This window comes from Cupressus sempervirens, chromosome 11, assembly GCF_028749045.1.
Source record: "Cupressus sempervirens isolate cs-2001-9-10 chromosome 11, ASM2874904v1, whole genome shotgun sequence".
Taxonomy (NCBI): Eukaryota; Viridiplantae; Streptophyta; class Pinopsida; order Cupressales; family Cupressaceae; genus Cupressus; species Cupressus sempervirens.
Window position 1 is genome coordinate 761,453,259 of NC_143128.1, and position 25,130 is coordinate 761,478,388.

Genomic DNA, 25,130 nt, shown 5'->3' on the forward strand with positions numbered 1-25,130 from the left:
TCGGTGAGAATTGTTTACCTATTGAACTTCTCATTCAATTGGTATCTTTTGGAATGCTCGGTGAGAATTGTTTACCTGCTGAACTTATAATGTAACCACTGAATGCTTGGTATATACTTGAGACTAAGTGATGAGCAAGATAAGCATTCAGGATAGAATAAGTATTTGCACTAATGAAAAATATATCATAATTCCAACTATCTCCCCCTTTGGCATTAGTGACAAAAACATTTATGAGTAAAAAACTTACGTACAAAATTTGATGTACTTATTTACATATATCTCCCCTGTACAATATGCTCGGAGTATTTACAAATATCTCTATCTTTTCTAACTCTATCTCCCCCTCTAAACTCTATATCCCCCTTTTTGACAATAATGCCACAAAGACACAAAGACACGAAAAATGGGAGATGAGTTCAGAATGTACTTTGAGAATAAGAGCCGAAGTCTTATCCCAATTTTCTTGCAAAATTTTGTAGGAGGAGAGTGCTATTTGAACTTCTGCTGAAAGTTCAATCATATGATCTGCAACTGAGAAATTGTTGTCATGGATCAATGCTTTGGAGTGGACAATGTGTTTCTGCATTGTGTCCATGATAGGAAGGATAATGTTTTGGATGTCTATTAAGGTAGACCTGATCCTTGCTTCTTCTCTCAATAATTTTGCCTACTTTTCTAATAAAAACCTAATTCTAAGATGATGGGATGAACTTGAATTGGGGTCAAGTTGCAACGTTTGGGCACTGCCCTTCATATCCTCATCAATTTTATTCAATTTTTCCTTGATCTCCTTGGTGTACTCAGTAACATCACAAAGTTTGGCAAAAAGTGAAGTTACATTATTAAAAGAATTTTCAAAATTGGCTAAAATTGTAGACAATTCTACCCATTTTATTGCAATGTGCTAAGCAATGTGCTCAAGCACCTTATTATCAAATTTTCTTTCAGCCTTCTCAATCAATTTTTCTTGACTAGAGGTGTCCTCGTTGAATTTATTTACAACCTCTTCTAATTGAATGAAAATGTGTTGAGTAGAATCTACTTCAACACCTATAGCTTCTGTAATTATGTTCTTGGCATCCTCTATTATGTTATATTCCTTATCCCTTTTAGATCTCAACTACTTCTGCGTAGCCTTCATCTCTATTAATTGACTAGCATACCTCATTTCTTCAATGGTAGCATTTTCATAGTCAATTTTTGGAATAACTATATCTATGTCTAAATCAATTTCTTCTGGTATTTCCTTTCTAGTTATTAGAAGTCTTAATGGTTGCTTTTGTTTGACTTATGTGGCCATTGGTTTAATCTTAGGAATAGACACAATAGTAGAGATGGAAGGGCTAGCAGAAAAAACTGGGATAGGACTTGAAGAATGAATGCCAATAGAAGTATTTACACGATCAAAAATTGGAATACTTCCCAAAAATGATGATATACCCATTATAGCAGTATCTGAACTAGTTATACTTGAAGTAGATGTAGATAATGCTGTCAAAATTGTTGGAACTGACAAAATTATAGAACTTACTGATGTATCTCCTGATGATGTTGGAACAGAGGAGGCTGGCTCGGTGACTGAAGAAGAGGGCTGCAACATGGTAGATGAAGTGGTAGACACTTCCACTGATGATACCTAGAGCTATGAAGTGGCAGGTGTAGATGATAAATCTAATGTAGATACTATCAAACCTACGGAAGCTGACTCCAACCTTGATGATGTGATAGTTTTAGGTGGAGAGTGAGGAAGAGATGCAATGACTGCTGCTGTAATTTTTACTGGATCATCTTCCTCATTTTCCTCTTCAACTTCTTCCTCTTTTTCTTCTTTGTCTTCCTCCATTAATGCATGCAACTCTCTTGGTGAGACTGCGATGGATGGAGAGGTAGTTGTATCATCACTATCACTACTGTCATCATCCTAGATTTCTACTGGATCTTCACTGGGCTTATGCAGATGATAGATATTTTTCCACATGTTTGTTGCATCATTTACAACATGCTCAATGTCTTTGATTAAAATCAAACAAGTGTGGAATCTGATCATCATTTTTCCTTCATGATTTTTCATTACAGCCTTTATTTTTGCTCCAGTGAGATTTGGTTGAAGGTTTTTCAGAGATTGCTCATAGATATCTTTCACCGTTTGGGTGGCTGTTTCCCATCTTGGTTGTAATCTCTCTAGTAGTTCCTTGGAGATTTGAGAGGCAAGCTGGTCCGAGGAGTATTTCCATTTTCCCATCTTCAAGAGTACCAGTTCCTCTATCTACATTTTCTTAGCATCTATTCTTGTTTCAAATTTCAAAGCTTTGAAATTTGTGATGCCTGCCCCTTCTTCCAATTGTTTGAGCCTTTCCTCAAATGTGACTGAAGGTTTGACCAATATAGGTTCCTGTTTGCCTTTTCTGGTTCTCCTTGATAATATTGTAGTAGGTGTCTTCTTAGGTTTGGTAATGGTTACCTTACCTTTCTTCTTTAGAGGTTCTTCTTCTGCAGATTCTGCAACTGCGGGCAATACCTTGAATTTTGGGGCTTTCCATTCGACTCCTTTTACAAGTGTTTCAGAACCCTTCTTCACCTTTCTGCTGTTGGTGCTTGCAGATGCCATTGATGCTCAATGGATGAAAAGATTTTCAAACAATTACTTTGCAAGAATTTTTCTTCAAATCGCTTGGCATGCAACTGGAAATCCTTTTGGCTTTGAGAATTTTAAGTCGCAGTGGAAAATGAAATCAAATTTTTCCCTTTTAATGAAATATTGTCATTAAGGCTTGGTACGAAGGTAGATGAGATGACATAGTGTGTGCCAGTCTATCATTGAAATACTCAGTAGAACCTTTCAACTTGGTGGACTAATAAAATCTTTTATACTCTCGACCTGGCTCGGTAAGGTCTTTAGTCAACCTTGCTCGGTACATGCAATCTCGATAACTTTCTATGATCCATGTATCTAAAATACTGATTTGATCAATTGCACCCATTTTTATAATCTGGAACTGTTTAAGATGTGGCTAGAAGATGCAGTTCCTGAGTCTTCTTAAGTCTCAATTGGAAATGATGGAGTCACCCACTTCTTGAGTGACATGATCATTATTTGAACTATCTTGATCGATAGATTTAGGAATCCATTGTTGTCTCATTTGTTTTCTAATGTTATCAGCTTTTGCTTTCTTTTCATCTTCAATTCTTTTAGTATTCATGCAATTCTTAGCTAGATGACCAAGTTCAGTACATGTGTAACATCTTATGGTTGTATCCTTCTTTCTTAGGTGATGTCTTGCACAGTTTATCTTGATGTGTCCATATTCTCCACAATAGTGACATATGCACTAGGTACTGTAGTCCCAACCAAATATTGCTTTGATAATTTGTTCTGCTAGATTAAATTCTTTTGATTTGCATTGAGATGCCTTGTGACCTAGTTTCTTGCATTTGTGACATTTTCCTTCAAATTTTGATTTTTCTTTGCATTCATTAGCTTTGTGACCATGCTGATTGCAGTTGAAGCATTTGCCATTGAATTTTGCCTTTCCATTACTCTAACACTTGTTTGATGTATGACCTATCTTACCATAGTGATTACAAGTAGGCCTTTTATTTCTTTGTGCACCTTGTTTGGAAGTTTCACCTTCTTCCTTGTAACCAAGTCCAGCTTTGCCTTTTTGTCTATGAAGATTTTGCTCACTTAGCTGATTTAATTGAGTCATGTCTACTTATGATTTCATTATTCTCTCATTGATTTTCTTTTTAGTGTTTAGGTCATTTTACAAACTTTTATTGATTTGTCTTTTAGATCTCAAGTCACTTTTTAAGCTTTCATTAATTTGTCTTTCAGTGATCAGATCATTCCTCAGGTCTTCATTTTCAGATCTCAAATTCATAATTGCTTCATTTGCATTGGAAAGTTGATTTATAAGATCTTGATGCTGAAGGGATTGACTATTTCTTACCTCTAAGTCTTCATTTGCCTTGTGTTCCAAGACTTCACATAGCTTGATTGATTGGATTTCTTGTTCTCTTTTGAGTTTTCTTACTTCTTCCTGCAGGGAACCATTCTTTGCCAGGAGTTCCTTGATTGCCTCATTAGCTTCATTTGAACTACTTGAAGGTAAAAGGTCTTCAATCCTTTCTTCAAGATACTAATGATCATTCATTTGTGTTGCAAGTTCCTTTCTTCTTTTCAAGGATTGAGAAAGATGCTTCTTAGCTTCTTTGAGTTGAGCCATGATCATTTCCAGATCTAACTTTTCATTTTCAATAGCTTTGTCAAGTTTGAATATCTCCATTGCTCTTGATCCTTGCTCAAGCTGTCAAACTTTGTCCTGAGAACCAAAAGCTTTGATACCAATTGTTGGAAATATTAAGGATGAAAAGTGTTACTAAGAGGGGAGGGGTGAATCAGTAACATATAAAATTTTATGCATTTTAACCATTCATCATTCATTCATCTAATCTACTACATAAATGAAAGATCAATCAATCATAACACATGAACACAATGATTTGGTGACCTAGAAACCTTCCAATTTAGAAAGTAAAACTGGGGTGGGGATGATGCCCACAAAACTTCGTTACTACAGTATGAAGTTGGCTGGTTAAGGCTTACAATGATCACTTCTAGTGATCTGCCCTGTTAGGAGCAAGCAGGACTGCTAGATCCACCTTCTTAGAGGATTTACAAACATACAATGAAGTATGCACTTTGTTAGGAGATTTACAAAAGACTATTAAGTCTACCTTGTTAAAGGATTTAAAAAATTGATTCACCTATTAGGTTGAAATAGTGGATCTACTTACAACTTGTTTTCTGATAAGATCCTTTTGCATTGATCACTTGATGTGATAGATATAACTCTTCTGCTCCTTATGCTAACCTTGCTGTATTCCTTTTGCTTTGCTGCTGATAGCAATACCTTCTTCACATGCGAACAATAATTTCTTATTTCATACCAATATGTTCATATTCCTATTCATATATCAAAAATTGTATCATACATTACATATATACCATTCCAATATTTTATAGTTACAAGGTCGGCCAAAACACAAGTGAACAAAACATTACTAAGTTGACCCATTAGTAAACTCGAGTTTACTGAACTAACTCGCTGACCTTTTGATACTCAGCATCCACTACATTACTTGGCATTGTCATGCACTCGGTAGAAGTAGAGACTCGGTTCATACTAGTCACAGAACATTGCTTGGAACTTAGTAGCCATTGGTGACTCGGTAGATGTAGTGTTACTCGGTAGACACTATCTTCTTCATTTAACTTGCTTAGCTCGGTAAACATTGAATCTTTTGTTTACCTTTTTCACTCGGTAAAATCTACTGATCTTTGATTACCTTTTTCACTCAATAAACACTGTTAAATCTTTGATTACCTTTTTCACTCGGTATCTTATGGAATGCTCGGTGAGAACTATTTTCCTGTTGAACTCCTCATTCAGTCGGTATCTTTTGGAATGCTGGGTGAGAATTGTTTACATGCTGAACTTCTAAGGTAACCACTGAATGCTCAGTATATACTTGAGACTAAGTGATGAGAAAGATAAGCATTCATGATAGAATAAGTGTTTGCACTAATGACAAATATATCATAATTCCAACAATGCATTGGTGGTGCAATGGTCACCATACCTTTTAGAAGGAAATTAGTTGGGAGTTCAACTCCTGCCGGCGATCTTTTTCCCAAATTAGGTAGCATTAATGCTTAAATAATGAATGTGGAAAATATATATTAAATATGATCGGTGGCCTAACGACCACCCATAATTCTAGGCTCCCAGTGGTTGGGGGTTCGACTCCCATCAGGTTCAAAACCATTGCTTGCCATGTCAATGTGAAGACTTGGAACTATTCACTATTTTTTTTGCCACATCGATGTTCCACTGGATGCTAGGTAGATGACAAACTTGAATGCCTCGTCAGCTTTCGAGGTGTCACGTGGGCTTCCAGCCATACACGTGGCACCCAATTTTTTTGACTCATAGAATGCCACATGTCAACTTTTGACTAGCTATTGAACACCATGATGACATCATCCGTACGGTCATGCCATGTCATCAACCACTTTGGTCAACTAAACTATGATTGAGCATATCTTTTGTGTACGAGCTCCATTTTTGATGAAACGAACATTTTTGAAAAGCTCTCGATGAGATCTTTATTTTGATACCAACTTTGACCAATTTTGGAGAGTTCAAAATTTCTCCTTTTTTGATGCCTTTGACCATGGATTGACCAACCTTTGACTGGCCATATCTCAAGCATACAAACTCCTTTTTTTCCCGTTCGAGTTGCATTGGGTTTAGAATTTTGAGGACTTCAATTTGGTATTGATTATTGTAGTTTTGGAGATACTTCAAAATTTAGTGAAAATATCCTCTGGATCAAGCCTCCCCACTGAGAAGCTTTCAGACCTCCAAAAGTTTATTTTTACATAGAATGTAAATGAGGGCATGTTTGCCTCACTTGTCCAGTATCACCTGTACAAACTGTTGGAATTCTGAATATCTGAACCATTAAACACATTATGAAGAATGACACAACACTATTGATACAATCAACCATACATCCACCAGTCTCCACTATTACATCCATCACCCACATAGTACCAACTAGTAGAAATAGAAGCAACATAATTGAAATAATTGATGAAATGGAAATAGTATCAACATTTTGGACCTCTCGTACAGAAACATCATTAGAAAATGAACCTTTCAAATCTTCTTTTACCATCACTGGTTGAAGACTTGATTTTGCTTGCACCTAATCCTCACTAGCTGCTACAGACATGAGAGTTAGTTTACTGCTTGCATTTACTATCATTTTCAAATGTCCTATAGTTACAATTGATCCTTCATTCTTCATGTGATGAGCTCTTGTAATGTATTCAATTCAATTTTTAAACAAGTGATACCTATTATATTCCCTATAGAAGATAGCTTTCCTATCATATAAATATGGACTACCCAACACAATCTCACATATGTCAAGTGGAGCCACATCAAACTCAACCTCATCTATGAACTTAGATGTTATTGCAAATCTTAACTTACATTGCTTAGTGACTCACAATTTGTTATCATTGCAAACCCAACCTAATGGATAAGGTCTCTTATACGGCTTGGTTTCCAATCCCAACTATTTAACAACTTCTTCTAAAATCAGATTAACTTGGGAACCACTATCTATCAATGTGTCAATTTTAGTGTTATTTGAAATAACCCTTATATGAAAAAGTTCAGATCTTTTACTATCTTCAGGAACAAAATGACTTTTAGAAGTAGAAGCACATGAAACATCAGTGGTAGAATCAACAAAAGCTTTACCTTTCAAACTCATAGCCGATATTGTTGCTTCATCACTAGAATCTAATCCAAGATCCTTAACAATAGCTGTAGACATTTTCTTACCCTTACAATCCTTAAACCACTTTGGTTTCAACTGTGGATGCAATTTCCAACACTTCTCTTTTGCATGTCCTTTCTTCTGACAATGCGAACATGTAGGCTTGTCACCTTCCTCTTTCTTTATTGTGGCTACCTTCTTTCCTTTCTTGATGCTATCAGGGGTAGCAAATTCCTTCTTAGAATTGAAACTCATGTTTCCTCCACCTACTTCAATATGTGTCACTTGAACACATACTTCATCAAAGTTAGAAGGACTAAACATCAATATCGTATGCTTCAAATACGAATGTATTCCACCTATATACTTTAACAAAGTATCTTGTGTATAAAGAGGAATTGGAAGAGTTAATGCCTTCTTCCTAAACACCTGTGTATACTCTTGTATTGACTATCCTTTACCTTGCCTTAGATTTTGCCAATCCATAATGGCTTGTTGCATATAACCCAACAAATAAAACTATTTCTTCAAAGAAGAAGTAGATTCATACCAAGATGAAATGATTTTACCATGTGTAGCAAGATCATCCTAGATCTTACTCTCTCACTAGACTAATGCAGTACCTCCCATCCTGAGAGTAGCAAGCTAGATTTTGGAAGAATCATCCAAGATCTTTTGAACCTTGCAATACACTTCGATCTGCTTAAGCCAATTATCCAGTTTCTCTGCATCCAATTCACCACTATATACAAGCAACTCAAACTTAACATCCAGTTTTAACAAAGGCACATTAACATGCTTAGGTTTCTTTGAAGAATAAGTAAACAAAGAAGATGAAGAAGATGAAGAAGATTATGAAGATGGAGATGGAGGTTCAGGAGGGTCACTACCACCTTCTACTCCTTTAACTTTTGCATCTTCTAATGAGGACTTTGCTTCCTCCTTCTTCTTAGCTTTATTTTATTTCCTCAACTGTCGTTCATGTCTCTCTTGGAGAAGAATGTTGACCAAAGCCTTTAATTCCATAATAGATCTCTAGAATGCTTTTGCATCAAACTCAGGAACATGTTGTTCAGATGCCATGACTTGTGAAAAAGTTCTTCTTTTTCCAATTTCTAGATTGAACTTTACAAGTTCACCTTCTCCTTGTTTCAACTTCAACCTAGTTAACATTCACCACTTGCAATTTCTTTGCAAAATCTAGGCTCTAATACCAAACTTGATCTGATTTAGGATCTTTTAAGATTATGACTTAATCCTAACAATTGGATTTAGATTCTTGATCTAGGCAGTAAATGCATGGCTATGTTTCTTAAACTGTTGAAATTATAGAGAAGAAGAAATAAGAATTGATATAGAGGAATTCTTAATCAATTATGTGCAGTTAAATAATGCTTTAACTGAAACAAATTAACGTAATTGTAAAATACAATAAAAGAACATCACATAACTAATAGAAAGAGAGATGAGAAAAGAGGCACAACATGATTTGATCTTGAAGTTTGCCCTGTCAAGACTATGTCTTCGGGTCCAGCTCCAACTGGCAGATCGATCCGATTAACTCCAAATCAAGTACAATGTGTTACAAATTCAACCCCTTGTAGAACAACAACATCACACTGCTCTATTATTTTGGACTAAAACATGTCCTTCAGATTTTCTCTCTCCTCAAGGATTAAATTGCACAAAATCCTCAATAATTTGTCAGCATAATGTTCCCATCAATTCCATTATCAATTTGGCATCAATTGCCTTAGCTCCATCAACTAGATCAACTGAATGCCTATCAAAATTTCTATCAATTTCTTGCTTTTCACGTACCCCCCTTTTTTTATACATAAAATTTTCCCAAATTGGCCTATAACCAAAAATTACATAATTAGGCCTATTAACAATAAAGCGCCTTTGAATAACCCCTTTTCCATTTTATCATTTTGGCATTACACATCAAATTGGGGTTAAATCAATTAATAAAATTTAAAAAAACCCATTTTAAGGGTGGCTCGGCATTCGGTAAAAGCATAAATAAAAACACGCACATATATATTACGAAGTACATTGGTGGTGCAATAGTCGCCATACCTTTTAGAATGTAACCAGTTGGGAGTTCAACTCTCACCAGCGGCCTTTTTCCAAAATTAAGTAACATTAATGCTTAAATAACGAATGTGACAAATATATATTAAATATGATTGGTGGCCTAATGACCACCCACAATTTTAGACCCCCAGTGGTTGGGGGTTCGGTTCCCACCAGGTTCAAAACCATTTCTTGCCATGTCAATGTGAAGACTTGGAACTATTCACTGTTGTGTCTGCCATGTCGACATTCCATTGGATGCCACGTAGATGACAAACTTGAATGCCATGTTAGCTTTCAAGGTGCCATGCGGGCTTCCAACCATACACATGGCACCCAATTTTTTTGCCTCATAGAATGCCACATGTCAACTTATGACCAGGTGTTGAACACCATGATGACATCATCTATATGATCATGCCACATCATCAACCACTTTGGTCAACTAAAATTTGACTGAGCATATCTTTCACGTATGAGCTCCATTTTTGACAAAATGGATGTTTTCAGAAAGCTCTCGATGAGACCTTTATTTTGATGCCAACTTTGACCAATTTTGGAGAGTTCAAAATTTCTTCATTTTTGATTCCTTTGACCAATATTTGACCAACCTTTGATTGGCCATATATCGATCATACAAACTCCTTTTTTGCCCATTCAAGTTGCATTGGGTTTAGAATTTTGAGAACTTCAATCTGGTACTGATTATTGAAGTTTTGGAGATAATTCAAAATTTAGTGAAAATATCATCCAGATCAATTCTTATATTTAAATAACTAATCCATCTATCCGTCTATCTATTTATCTATCTATTATCCATCTACCACCGCATATACATTTATTGCTCCATCACTTCATTTCACACTTTCACTCTCTTCTCTTCTTTTTTCTCTCCCTCTCACTCCTTTCCTCTTTTTTTCTTCTTCATATCCCATTTACTCATACAAACAATATTTCTCTATTTTACCTTCACAATTTTAATCTTTATTGATATTTTCACTACTCTGCTCTCATTCTATTATGCATCTTACTCACTTTCTCCCCACTATCCCATTATCTCTCTTGATATGTCACTGTCCTTGTAACTATCATTTCCCATATGAAAAAAAATTTTTATTTTTTAAAATCAATAATTCAAAACTCTCTCTCTCTCTCTCTCTCTCTCTCTCTCTCTCTCTCGTATTTACATCTCCATATCTAGTTAGCCATATAGACACACACAAAAAAAATCCTCTTATTGTAGAATTGAAAAATACACTTACAATCAAAAAAATGTACTTGGGGAAAAAGTGAATGTCTTTTCCTTCTCATTTTTTCCTTCTTATCTTTCTCCTCCTCCTCATTTCCTCATTCTCATTATTATTCTTATGCTCCTTTTCCTTGTCCTTTCCCTTCCCTTTATTCTCTTTTCTCCTCCCTCATTATCTTTCCCTTTATTCTCTATCTTCCTCTTGTCCTCCTCCCTGTCCTTATTCTCCTCCCCTTGTTTTCCTCCTCCATTTTTACCTTCCCTCCTCCTTATTCTACTTCAAATTCTTCTAAGCCTTATTTTTATTCTTCTCCATCTTCTCCTTCTTCAATTTCCCTTTCTTATCTTCCTCATCCATTTCTTCTTTGTCTCTATCTTCTCTTATCTCCTCCTCCTCCTTCTCATTTTTTGTATTTTTCTTATCCCCTTATTGTTTTCTTCTTTTTTGTGTCCCCATTCCTTTCTTTCTTCTCCTTCTTGTCCTTCTTATTCTTCAATTTATCTTCCTTTCATGTCCCTTACCTATCCTCATCTACCTTCACCTTCACCTTCTTCTTCTCCTTCCTACCAATAATTGAACACTAATCTATCATCTCCTTTATATCTTTTTTTTGTAGAAAAATGTCTTGGCATGTAGGCAAATCATTAAAGATAATTCTTTCTCAAATTTGGTTGAATTGCTTTTCATCTAGTCCACCATTTGTAGACATTTATCTATTGTACCATCTCTAGTTAGTCTAAGTAGTAAGAAGAAATATTAAAATTAGACCTAGGTAAGCATTTAGATTACTTATTCTTCTCCTCCTCCTTCTTCTCCTCCTAATCATTTTCTTCTTGATGTTCTCCTTCCCCATCTTATCTTGTTCTTATTCTTCTCCTTTTCCTCCTCCTCATCTTCCTCCTTTTCCTCCTCTCCTTCATTTTCTTCTCCTTCTCCTTCTTTTCATTTCCTTCCTTTAGATGCCCATTTTCATCCTCTCATTCTTCTCTCTCATCTTTAAGAGGGATTTAGTTTGATCTAACACTTTAAATTCTTTAGAGGAATATTTTTAACCAAGAAAAATAAATTCCATCTCAATTTTTGATATCACTTTTGGACTTGATTATGTTAATTTTTTTTTCATCACTATATAAACTATCATAAAAATGCAAAATATTGAAACAAGATATAAGTTCTTCCTAAAGGTTTTAAATTTTCTTTGAACATAACGTTGGTTTGACAAATTTCTTTATAGGAAATCAATTATTACTTTTGGATTCGATTATGATTGAGTTTTTCCATCAACATTACATTCTACATCTTTGTGACATTGTAGCAACCATGGTCATATTTTAGTATTTGTATCATGTAATTTTTAGCAAACATAAGATACTTGTATTACATATGCATGAACTTGATCCTCTTTCCTGAGAATCCCTCATAGTCTCATAGATCGATAGATATAAGTCAATACTTTGTGTAGATATAGTTTATTTATTACAACTATGGATAGTAAGATTAATTTCTTGTAAGATATTTCTCTTTCTCTCTCTTTACTAGGTATATCTCTCATTTGATGGAGTGCAAGTATTGACAAATAGTTATTTTTTAGACATTTCTTCCTTGAGTAAGGGAAATATATGAATGGAAGACAAAAGTGATAAATGTAGTGGGTCTCTAATCGAGTGATCAAATCAAGGTCAAAATGATGCAAGGAGTGTTAGGATTAAACCACAAACAAAAATAACAATTACATGCAAATAAAAACAATATCTATAAATAATAAATCACACAGAAGAGAACATAAGGCACCAAGATTTAACATGGTTCACCCAATCCTTGGGCTATGTCCACTAAAAAAAAAGTCCAATATTATTATGATCCAATGATCTTATAACTTGATTATAATATGTAATCCCTTAGAGCTCAATACTGCTATAAGAAGAAATTTTTTCATCACACATAATAATCAATCACCACAAATGAACAATCTCCCACTTGGGGACTGATCAAGCTCCACACTAGACAATAATCTCCCACTTGGAGACTGATCCTATAGCTATATCACTACTCCATGAGGCTCCCACTGGATCAAACCACCTTGGACACTATTGTTCTTTTATTTTTTTTAGTCTAGAAGACCAACCAAAGCTGAAGAGGAGTTCAACTTCTCCCTTGTCACTATCTTTGTAAAAATATCTACTAGATTGTCATCGATACGTATCTTGTCTAACTTTAATTTTCCATCATCCAAACATTGACCAAATGAAATGGTATTGTAAATATATGTGTTTTATCTATGAATGCATAGCAAAATTCTTCACAAGATGAATGGTACTCTGACTATCTGCAAACAAATAATTATCCTTTTGAGGGTGTTCCAATTCTTCCAGCAAGAATTGAAGTCATATCATCTCCTTGGCTACCTCTGTAGTAGCAACATACTCTGCCTCTATAGTGAATAAAGCGTTCACCTTGTGTAACCTAGAAACCCAACTCACTGTTGCCCCACCAATAGTAAATACATAACCTGTAGTACTCTTCCTGATATCAATATCCCCTGCCAAATCCAAGTCAACATATCCCTTTAAATCATTAGTAGAGCCCCCAAAATGTAGACACTTAGTGGATGTTCTTCTCAAATATCTAAGAATCCATTTTACTGCATTTTGATGCTCAATTCTTGGATGACTCATATACTTGCTAACAACTCCCACTACATGTGCAATATTTGGCTGCATAAATACTATAACATACATCAAACTTCCTACAGCTGAAGCATAAGCTAACTTAGACATCTTATCCTCCTCTTCTTATGTCTTGAGACACATCTCCTTAGTCAACTTCATATGACCAGGTAAAGGTGTGTTGACAACTTTAGCATTCTTCATAGAGAAATGTTGCAACACTTTCACAATATAGTAATCCTCAGATAATGTCAATTTCCTTTTCTTCCTATCTCTAAAAATTTTCATACCAAAGATTTTTTTCACTGCCCCCAAATCCTTCATAGCAAATGAATGTGCTAACTAAAATTTCAACCCCTTAATGTGATCCATGTTAGACCCAACTACATGCATATCATCAACATATAAACATAAAATAATGTAATTGTCATCATCCAACCTCTTAAATTAAATAAAATTATTTGAATGACATCTACTATATCTATGCTCATGCATAAAACTATTAAATTTTAGATACTATTGTCGAGGTGCTTGCTTCAAGCCATATTAACTTTTCTTCAATCTACACACTAAGTTCTCCTTACCATTGACCTCAAATCCCTATGGTTGTGCCATACATATCTCTTAATCCAAATCACCATGAATGAAGGTTTTTTTAACATCAAGCTACTCCAAATGAAAATCTTTAGTAGCCACAATACTTAAAATAGTGTGAATAGAAGTCATTTTTACAATAGGAGAGAATATCTGATCAAAATCAATGCCCTTTTTCTCTGCAAATCCTTTTACAACTAACCTAGCTTTAAATCATTTCTTACCTCCATCCTCTTCTTTCAACCTATAAACCTATTTATTCTATAAAGCCCATTTACTTGCAGGAAACTTACATAAATCCCAAGTCTTATTTTTAGCAATGAGTCCATTTCATCTGCCATTGTAGGCTCCCATTGAATCTTAGTATCCACCTGTATAGCTTGATCATAACATTCAAGTTTACCAATATTTATTAGTAAAATAGATTACAAAGAAGGAGAAAATCTTTCTAGAGGTCAACTTAGCTTTGTTGACCATCTAACATTCATTGGGGTGTGTGGTATTTATGGTTGCAGTTGTTGCAAATCATGAGGAATTATTGGAACATCATATTTTGGAGTATCATCCAACACTACATAATCATATTCTTTCTTCTCATGCTACTACAATAGATATTTGTACAAGACTTTCTCATTGAATATGACATCCCTTCTTCTTACAATTTTATGATTTTAAAAATCCCAAAGCCTATAACCAAATTCATGAATGCCATATCTAACAAATACATATTTCTTTGACTTAGCTTCTAGCTTGGTCATATTTTAAGAATCTATATGTATGAATGCTTCACAATCAAACATTTTGAGAAAAGAATAACTCACCTTCTTACCAATCCATGCTTCCTCTAGAATACCACAACCCAAAGGAGTAGATGGACCTCTATTAATCAAATATACAATAGTATTGATAGCCTCCACCCACATGTCTAAGGGCAACCTTGCATACAACTGCATGCTCCTTGCACACTCTATTATAGTGTTGTTCATGTGTTCAGCCACTCCATTTTCCTATGGAGTCCTTTGAAAGATTTTCTATTACTAATACCATTAGTGGGGAAATAATCTTCAAATTTATGATTGCAATATTCACCACCATTATCATATCTGAGACATTTTAATTTCTTACCAATCTCATTTTCAACCAAGCATTTTCATTTCTTAAAATTTTGAAATACATCAAAGTTTTGTTTAAGGAAATAAACCTATACTTTTCTAGTTGCATTATTAATAAATTTAACATAATAAAGAGAGCCACCAAGGGAAGATACCTGAGCTAGTCCCCATACTTCTATATGCACAATCTCTAATCTCTCACTTTTCTTTTCCTTCCCACTCTTCATAAAACTCACTCTCTTTTGTTTTCCATACACACAACTTTCATAGAAATAAATATTAACACATTTTAGACCTAGTAAAACTTTTTTTAAATGAAGAAATCTCAAAAATTTCTCACTCATGTGTCCAATTTTTAGGGTATTAGATCCAGAAATAAAATTACTCACAACCATTACCAAGCCATTCCAACTTTCAGGCAAAGAACACAAAATCAAGAGAGACCTAGTTTCTATCAAAACTAATATCCACATAAAATAAATAACTAGTAATAGTATTAAAATCATTCAAATGATCCACAAAAGCTCCACCTTCTTCCATCTTCATATTAAATAAATGCTTCATGAGAAATACCTTGTTTGAAGTGGAGGGCTTTTCATACAATTTTGCTAGAGTTTCCATCAACTCTTTCATCGTCTTCACTTTTGTAATGTTAAATGTCACCGATGGTGCCATGCATAACCAAGTACTTCCAAGTGTCTTTCTATGTAAAATCTCCCAGTATTCATCTGTCATAGTTTCATAGTTCTCTATTTTCCCTTCCAATGACTTCCATAAGTCCTTTTGATAAAGATAGTCCTCCATTTTTATCTTTCATAACTAAAAGTTCTGCCCATAAAACTTCACCACCTTCATCTTAGCCTCATCTACCATTACTCCCACTCAATTGTGAGACTAACCTATAGAGGATAACTAAAAAACAACTAGGCTTTGATATTGCTTGTTAAGATTAAAACAAAGACATAAATAACAATTACATCCAAATATAAACAATATAAGAAAATAACAAATCACACAGAAGAGAACACGTGGTTCACTTAATCCCTGGGCTATGTCCACCAAACAACAAGTCTAATATTATTATGATCCAATTATTAAAACCTTATTACAATCCATAATCCCTTACAACTTAATACCACCATGAGAAGAAATTTTTACATCACACATAATGAAATATACCTAACCCTAAGCCCTTATATAAAAGTATTTTGCCACTTTAGGGTTACAACTTGTTGGCCATATGTTGGCCACAACCCAATTTTTTTTTTGGATTATGAAGTATGTACAATACTTCCCTAATTAGTCACTACAAACTAACAATGAGGGTCTAAAAAGCAAGGGCTAGAGGCAGACCTAACTATCTAAACACCTTGCTGAGTAAACATAATGGAAGCAAAAAATAGTTAGAACAACACCAAGGAGAGAATGAACATCAAATAATTTTATTGATTCATCCAATTATCAGCATACATGCCCATCTATAAGGCCTTCTGGGTTACAACCAACAAAGATATTATGAAATCTTAGACTGAGAACTTTTATAGGTCTTTAATTTGGACTTCTAACTCTTCTACTTTTCTCTCCCATCCAAACTCTCTCTGACATACCTAACCTAAACTAAAAAACCCTATTTATATTTGCCAAAATAACTTACAAAAGATTCTAGATTATTACATAATAGAAAGTCAACCTCAAAATGGTTTGAACACATCCCAAGAGAAGATCCTTACATTAAATTCATGATCCAGATAAAAGACATAAGTTAGCTCAAACTAAGAACCAATCATAGAAAAACTCAGTCAAAGATGGAATCAAGCATTAACAAACATCAAGTTTATCCATCACATGAAGAAACACTCAAACACTAAAGCACTTGGTCAATATTAGAAAACTGAACCAATATTAAACAACTCTACTAACACTGAACAACTTGACCAACTCAACAACAACTGTAGCTCAACAACCATTGGAACTTGGAAATAAGGGGCATAATGAACAAAAATGAGTAGGATTACAAGGCAACCCAAGATGCTCCTACATTAGACAAATTGGGTTAAAAGGAATGATTCTCTTGAATTATTGAGATGCCACAACCTGAGCTGAATCCAACTCAGATTGAGAAATCCATGTAGCATCTTCAACTGGCCTGTTCTTCCACTTCACCAAATATTCATAGTAATATTTTCCTCTTAGGCTCTTACCAAATCTCTAGTCTAATATCCATTCAACCTCATCAATCTTCTTCCTAGGATAATCATTTGGTACAACAACTTCATCATTAGACTTATGATACTTATATAAATCAACAACATTGAATATAAGAGATATATCCATGTCATCAGGTAGCTCAACTTCATAGGCATTACCACTGTCAAACTTCCTCAAGATATTACAAGGCCCAAACTTCTTCATTTTCAGCTTACTATATGTTCTAACAGGAAATCTGCCTTTCTTCAAATGAACCATCACCTCATCACCAACTTAAAAAAAAAGATGTCTCCTAGTATATCTGCATTCTCCTAATACTTTTGATTACATTGTTCCAATTTTAACTTCACTTCCTCATGTAAAGATTTCATAAAACCAACAAATTCTTCCCCTTCAACACTTCTCTTGTCTTCACCAACAACATCCCTAAAATCTAATAGTCCTCTAGGTTGTATTTTAGTAACAATCTCAAAAGGTGTTTTTCCTGTACTCCTATTCACAAAATTATTATATGAAAATTGAACATGTGCCAATACCATATCCCAATCACTTGACTTATCTCCAACTAAACATCTCAACAAATTATCCAAGCTTCTATTCACAACATCTATCTATGGATGAAATGTAGAACTAAACTTCAACTTAGTATCCATCTTCTTCCACAATGCCCTCCAAAAGTAAACAACAAACTTACTGTCTCTATTAGAAATAATACTTCTTGGTAATGCATGTAATCTAACAATCTCTTTGAAGAAAATATCAGCATCATGCACAACATCTGATGTCTTCTTACATGGTATGAAATGTGCCATCTTAGAAAATCTATCCACCACAACAAATATTTAATCATACCCTCTTGTTGTCTTAGGTAACCCAAGAAAAAAATCCATACTAATGTCACTCCAAGGTTTCTTAGGAATAGAAATAGGTGTCTACAATCCAATATTCTAACTTACTCCTTTTGTAACTTAAAAAATTCCATAGCTCCTTACAAAAATTTGAACGACCTTATACATCTTTGGCCAATAGTACTTATCCTTAATCAAACTCAATATCTTATCAATTCCAAAATACCCATCCAAACAACCACAATATTTTTCCTTAATCAAATTAACTCTCATAGAATTTCTTAGTATAGACAACTAAATCCCTTTGAACATCATACCTTCTTGCATGAAATATTCATCAAACTTACTTAGTTGATCTAATAGATTTGGTGCTCTATATTCTCTCCATGCCTCAAAAAAATTAGGGTCAATATCATATAGCTCCTTCATCCCATCATAACCAAGAAATTCAACCTTCATCTCCATCAATAAAGAACATATTTTGTTCAATGCATCAACAACTCATTTAGTAACTCCACTTTTATGCTTGATCACAAATGTGAAACTCTGCAAGTACTCAACCCACTTCATATGTCTCTAATTCAACTTATGTTGACTTCCCAAATAATGTAAAGCTTTATGATCAATATACAACACAAATTCCTTAGGAATCAAAAAATGTCTCCACTTCTTCAAGGCTTGCATAACAACATAAAACTCTTGATCATACACATAATACTTCCTTTTAGTATCATTCAACTTCTCACTAAAGAAAGTAACATCTTTACCTTCTTGACTCAACACAACTCCTATTGCACTGCCACTTACATCACATTCAACTTGAAACACCTCATTGAAATTAGGCAAAGCTAATACATGTAACTCAAAAATCCTTTATTTTAAAGTGTCAAAGCTCTTATCAGCTCCAAGTATCCACTTTAAATCCTTTTTAGCTCCTCTCATTGTCTCTATCATAACATTCAAAATATAAGTGAAATTTTTTATACACTTTCTACAAAAACTTGCCAAACCATGAAATGATCTTACCTCACCCACAATATCAAGTGTAGGCCATTCTAATTTTTTTAAAAATTTCTTAGGATCCATTCTCAAACCACTGAATAAAATAAAAAATCCCAAATACACAATTTCCTCTTGCATAAAGGAACACTTTTTCAAATTAATCAGTAGCTTTTCCTATTTCAAATATGTAATTCTTGTCTAACATGCTCAAGATGTTCTTCCTTAGTCTTACTAATTAACAAAATGTCATCCAAATAAACAATCACAAACTTACCCAAGAATCTCTTGAGAACTTCATTCATCAACCTCATGAAAGTACTAGGCACATTAGTCGAACCAAAAGGCATAACCAACCATTCAAATTGTTGAAACAATTGATTAATTGTCTATTGTCCTTGATGTTACATAAAATTTCATATCATTATTAGTAAGTGTATACTGAGATCACTCAAGCATTGAAGATAGTTTTCTATGGCTACTGAGTGTTCCAAAGTTGGTCTAGTTCAAAAGGTGGTGTCTACTGAATTCAGTTAAGCGTCCAAGGAAATTCTATGGAAAATGAGTGTTAACCAAGCTCACTCAAATAATGAAGGAAATGTTGGATGGAACCATTTTTAACCGAGCTCACTTGGTTAGTAAAGGAACTATGCTAATATGTAGTGTTAATTGAGCTCACTTGGTTAACACAGGAAAATCATTTTTGAGTTAATGTCTACTGAGCAACATTGGCTAATGAAGGATTTTCTTGTTTTGGCATATTGAGTTCAATTGATTTATCTGTTGGTTCTAGTTGACTGAGAAGATAAATATTAATTATTCTAAGTTGTATTTGAGCCAACTTGACAAAATGAAAGATATAAATAAAAGGTTGAGGGTTAGAAAGTGTGTGAAGTGTGAAAGGCTTGGAAGATAATTGAAGATTTAATGATGCTATGAGGAAGTGAATCAAGAAGGATAAGAAAAATATCCTTGAGACGCTAAAAAGATATGTTCAATAAAGAAGGATCAAGTATAAGCCAAAAATAAGATCTATAATCAGCAATTTAGTTGCATCCAAATTTAGTTGTGTCATTGTTACTCTCTAACCATTATAGTAGTGATCTAAATCTTTTAACATAGTTGGCTTAACAACTATTTGTAAATCCTCTAACAAGGTGATAGTTCTATTGAATTGTCTAAAGACCTCTAACAAGGCCACTCCTAATAGGGTGATTAAATCCTCTAACAAGGTCACACCTAACTATGTTTTTTGTAACCTTTAACAAGATTGGCTCCTAACAGGGCTCACTTCAGAAAAGTGAAAAATAATAACTAGTTGCAATTTGTAGTTTTCTCCAAATTGGATTTCCACGTTAAATCTTGGTTATAAATGTGTTCATGCTATATATTTTATGTGTTTGCAACTAAATTAAAGTAATAAGTAGTCAAAGATAAACATCTTAAGATTTTCATCTTAAGTATTTGTCAAGTAATCTCAGTATTTATCGAGTTACAACATTTTCAGTGTGTTTACCGAGCATCAACAGAGTTCATTTTTCAGAGTTTATTTTGTAATGACATCTAAGGGATCTAAGATTTATTTTTGTAGTAACTAATTCACCCCTCCCTTCTTAGTTACTCCTCTTATATTTACAAAAAATTGTATTAGAGCTCTTAGTTCTTGCAGAAGAGAGATTCCCAAGCTAAAGATCAAGATGTCTTACAGAAGATAGATTTTGAAGTTGAACCAAGACAATTTTGCAGCATGACAAGGACTTATGAGATTACATCTAAAAACCATCAATGATTTAGGTTGTAAGTATCTTGATACTAAATACAAGACTCCTTCTAGAACATTATCATTTGAAGACATTACTGAAAAGAAGAATCATAACATCATGATGATTGATATTGTATCTGCTCTTAGTTATGCTAAATTTGATGAAGTAAAAGACTCCAAAAAAACTCATGAAATGTGTATCAAAATAAAATAAATTTATGAAGGAGATGAAAATGTAATAAGAGCTAAAGCAAAAAGTCTTAAAGGTCAATTTAATCAGATGAAAATGAGAGAAGATGAAAACATTGCAAAATATGTGGAAAGAATCAAAGCAAGTGTGATTGCAATCAAAGCATCTGGAGGAGTCATAAAATAGTTGTAAGAAAGGTACTAAGAACCCTTCTTCCTATCTATGCAATTAGAGTGTCTACTATTCAAGAAATGAGATGTGATCCAAATAATAAAATATATTTAGATGCTTTAGTTGGAAGATTGATAGCTTTTGAGTTGGATAACTATGATAACTATGTTCCAAGTTTCAAAGGTATTGAGTTTACATTTGAAGCCAAACTCTCACTCAAGGAAAAGAGTAAGAAATCAAAGACCAATCAATCAGGAATTGAAGAAGAAATAGAAGAAATTTTTGACAGTGATCTTGAAGTTTTTGAAGCCCTACTTGCAAAGAAATATTCCAAAGGTAGAGGAAAGTACAAAGGCAAGATTTCTCTAATTTATTTTTCTTGTGAAGAAATTGGACACATTGCTACTAGGTGTCCAAATAGAGAAAACAAGGATGAGAAGAAAAGAAATAAGTAAAAGGGCAAGAAGGAATTCAATAAATACAAGGACAAAGGTAAGAAATCATTTTTTATGGCTAAAGATTTTGATAACTGTAAAGATGAAATAGTATATATTGCTGTAAAGATGAATCTAATGATGGAGATAAGATGACACTTATCTCTTATGCTAGAAAAAATGATACTTGGATTATTGATAGTGGCTACTCACATCATATGATTGGAGATAAAACAAAATTTGAGCACATGGAATATTATGATGGTGGTAGTGTGAGATTTGGAAACAATGAACCTTGTTGCATAAAAGGAAGAGGATGTATCTCTTTGACCAATGAACTTATATGTGATAATGCTTATTGGGTTGAAAGACTAAAGCATAATCTATTGAGTGTGGTACAGTTGAATAATATTAGGTTCAAGGTAGAATTTATGAATGGGAAGGCCAAACTACTAGATTAAAAAAGAAATTTGGTTGGATTTGACAAATAAACAAAAGGTAATCTATTTTATCTTGATCTCAGTGAAAGTTAATGTTTTATTGCTCAAGTAGAAGAAAGCTAGTTGTGGCACAAAAGATTATGTCATGTAAACTTTGATAATATAGTTAAGATTAGAAAACATAAAAGAGTAAGAGGTATTCCTAGCTTGAAAAAACCTAATATGGGTCTATGCAAAAATTGCCAAATTGTTAAGATGGGAAAGACTAGTTTTAAAAGCAAGAGCTATCATTTTGAAGAAGTCTTAGAGCTTGTGCATACAAAATTATGTGGACCTATTGGAACACAGAGTTATAGTGGAGAATTTTTTTTCATTTTTTTTTGTTGATGAGTATTCTAGAATAATGACTGTAATGTATCTAAAAGAAAAATCAGAAGCTTTTCAAAAACTCAAGTGGTCTTTGTCAAGAGTAAAAAAAGAAATTGGAAAGAAGTTGAAATGTTTAAGATCAGACAAAGGTGGTAAAATCATCTCCAATGAATTCAATGAATTCTACATTGAAAAAGGAATTAAAAGACAAGAATGAGCTCCTAGTACACCTTAGCAAAATGATATAGCCGAAAGAAGGAATGAATCCATCATGGATTGTGCAAGAACATTGATGATAGAAAAGAATGTTGCAATCAAATACTAGAAGGAAGTAATCAACACTACAATTCATACCTTGAATAGAGTAAAGCTAAAAAAAGACTCAAACTAAACTCCTTATGAATTATGGTATTGCTACAAACCTATTGTAAGTTACTTTAAAGTATGGACCTAAGTCACAAACAATGGGACCCGAGTTTGATACTAAAGTTCATGATGAAATTAGTGAAACTCATTCCAAATCCAAAGAACATGTGTTAGCAAGATATGTTAGAAGGCATCACACACTTGATCAGATCATTGGAGACAAATTAGATGGAACAATGACAAGAAGTAAATTGAAAGGTACATTTTTACTTGCTAAATTTGAACCTAGAAATGTTAAAGATGCTTTATATAATGAAAGTTGGATTGAAGCAATGAATGAAGAAATAGAACATATAAAGAAGAATAAGACTTGGACTCTTATTCCTAGACCCAAGGATAAAAATGTAATTGGCACAAAGTGGGTATTCAAAAACAAGCTGAATGAAGATGGAAAAATTTCTAGAAATAAAGCAAGGTTGGTATGTAAAGGATATTCTCAAGGAGAAGGTATTGATTATGGTGAAAAATTTTCTCCTATTGTAAGATTAGAAGGTGTTAGAACTTTACTAACATATGCACCTTATAGAGGATTCAAAGCTTATCAAATGGATGAAAAATCTACATTCTTGAATGGAATTCTTGATGAAAAAGTCTACATTGAACAACTTGAAGGTTTTATAGATCTTGGAAAAAGAGACATGTTCTGAAAATTACACAAGACATTATATGGTCTTAAGCAAGCTCCTAGAGCTTGGTATGAAAGACTTCATAACTACTTAATATAGATTGGTTTTCAAAGAACTAATGATAATATTAGTCTATATATCAAATAAGGATAGGCAAAAGGATTGTTTTGGAAGAAATATTTGTTGGTGATACTTTATTCACAGGAAATGATGACTTGTGCAAGGCATTTTTAGAAGAAATGAGTAAATAATTTGAGATGTCTATGTTTGGAGAGATAAATTTTTTGTTGGATTGTAGATTCAACAAAAGAAAGATGGTATCAACATTAATCAATCTAAATATATCAAGGAGATACTAAAGAAATTTGGAATGGAGGATTCAAGACTAGTTAGAGCCCCTATCTCTATTGGACATAAGCTTTCCAAAAATGATGATTCCAAAGAGGTAGATTAGACCACATACAAATCAATGATTGGAAAATTGTAGTATGTAGTGTACACAAGGCTTGATATTACATTAGTAGTCGATATGGTGGCAAGATTCTCAACAAATCCCAAAGAAAATCACATGATGGAATTTAAAAGAATCATGAGATATCTAAATGGTATAGAAGAATATGGTTTATGGTACAAAATAGGAGGAAATTTGGATTTAAAAGTATTTATAGATGTTGATTGGGTAGGAAGTATTGATGACAGAAAAAGCACTAGTGGTGGAGCATTATTTCTTGGTAAAAGACTGGTGTCTTGGACAAGCAAGAAACAAAATTATATCTCTTAGTCCATAGTAGAGGTAGAATATGTGGTAGCAACAATAAATTTTTCTAACATTGTTTTGTTCAAATAACAGATGGTAGGTATGAAGATAGAGATCAAGGATCCAGTAGTTATATACTGTGATAACACCAGTGAAATCAATATATCAAAGATTCTAGTGATGCAAACCAAAACAAAGTACATTGCTGTAAAATATCATTTCTTGAGAGAATTCATACAAGATAAAGAAGTCAAATTGGAATATGTAATGACAAAAGATTTTTTTTAGACATATTCACCAAGCCATTACCTATGGATGCATTTCTATATCTAAGAGGTAAGCTAGGGGCCATTCCCATATTTGAAGCTCACTAAATGAAGTTTAGTGATGCATCAACTAGAGCATTATTGAAGATCAATCAGTTGGTGCAATATTGACAAGGTCATATTGCAAATGAATTAGTACTTGAGGTACATTGATATTAACTAAACATTGTCTTTGGCATGAGATGTCAAAGAGGGAGAAGTTTTCTATCATATCTCATAGAAATTTTGTGGAAAAATTTGCTATCATAGAAAGGGTTGTCAACGAGGGAGAATGAACTTGATAGAAGTTCTAGCAAATATAAGCTTTTTGATAGAGGGAGAAACTAAGATAGAAATAGTTCACACTAATAGAGGGAGTTCTCATGGATGAGAATTAGAATAAAACTAAGGATATGTTCCTTACTTTATTCTTGCTCCAAAATTTCATTGTTTTATGACATGTTGTGTTGCCAGCAATGCCAAAGAGGGAGATTATTGAAATAATTGATTAATTGTGTATTGTACTTGATGTTAC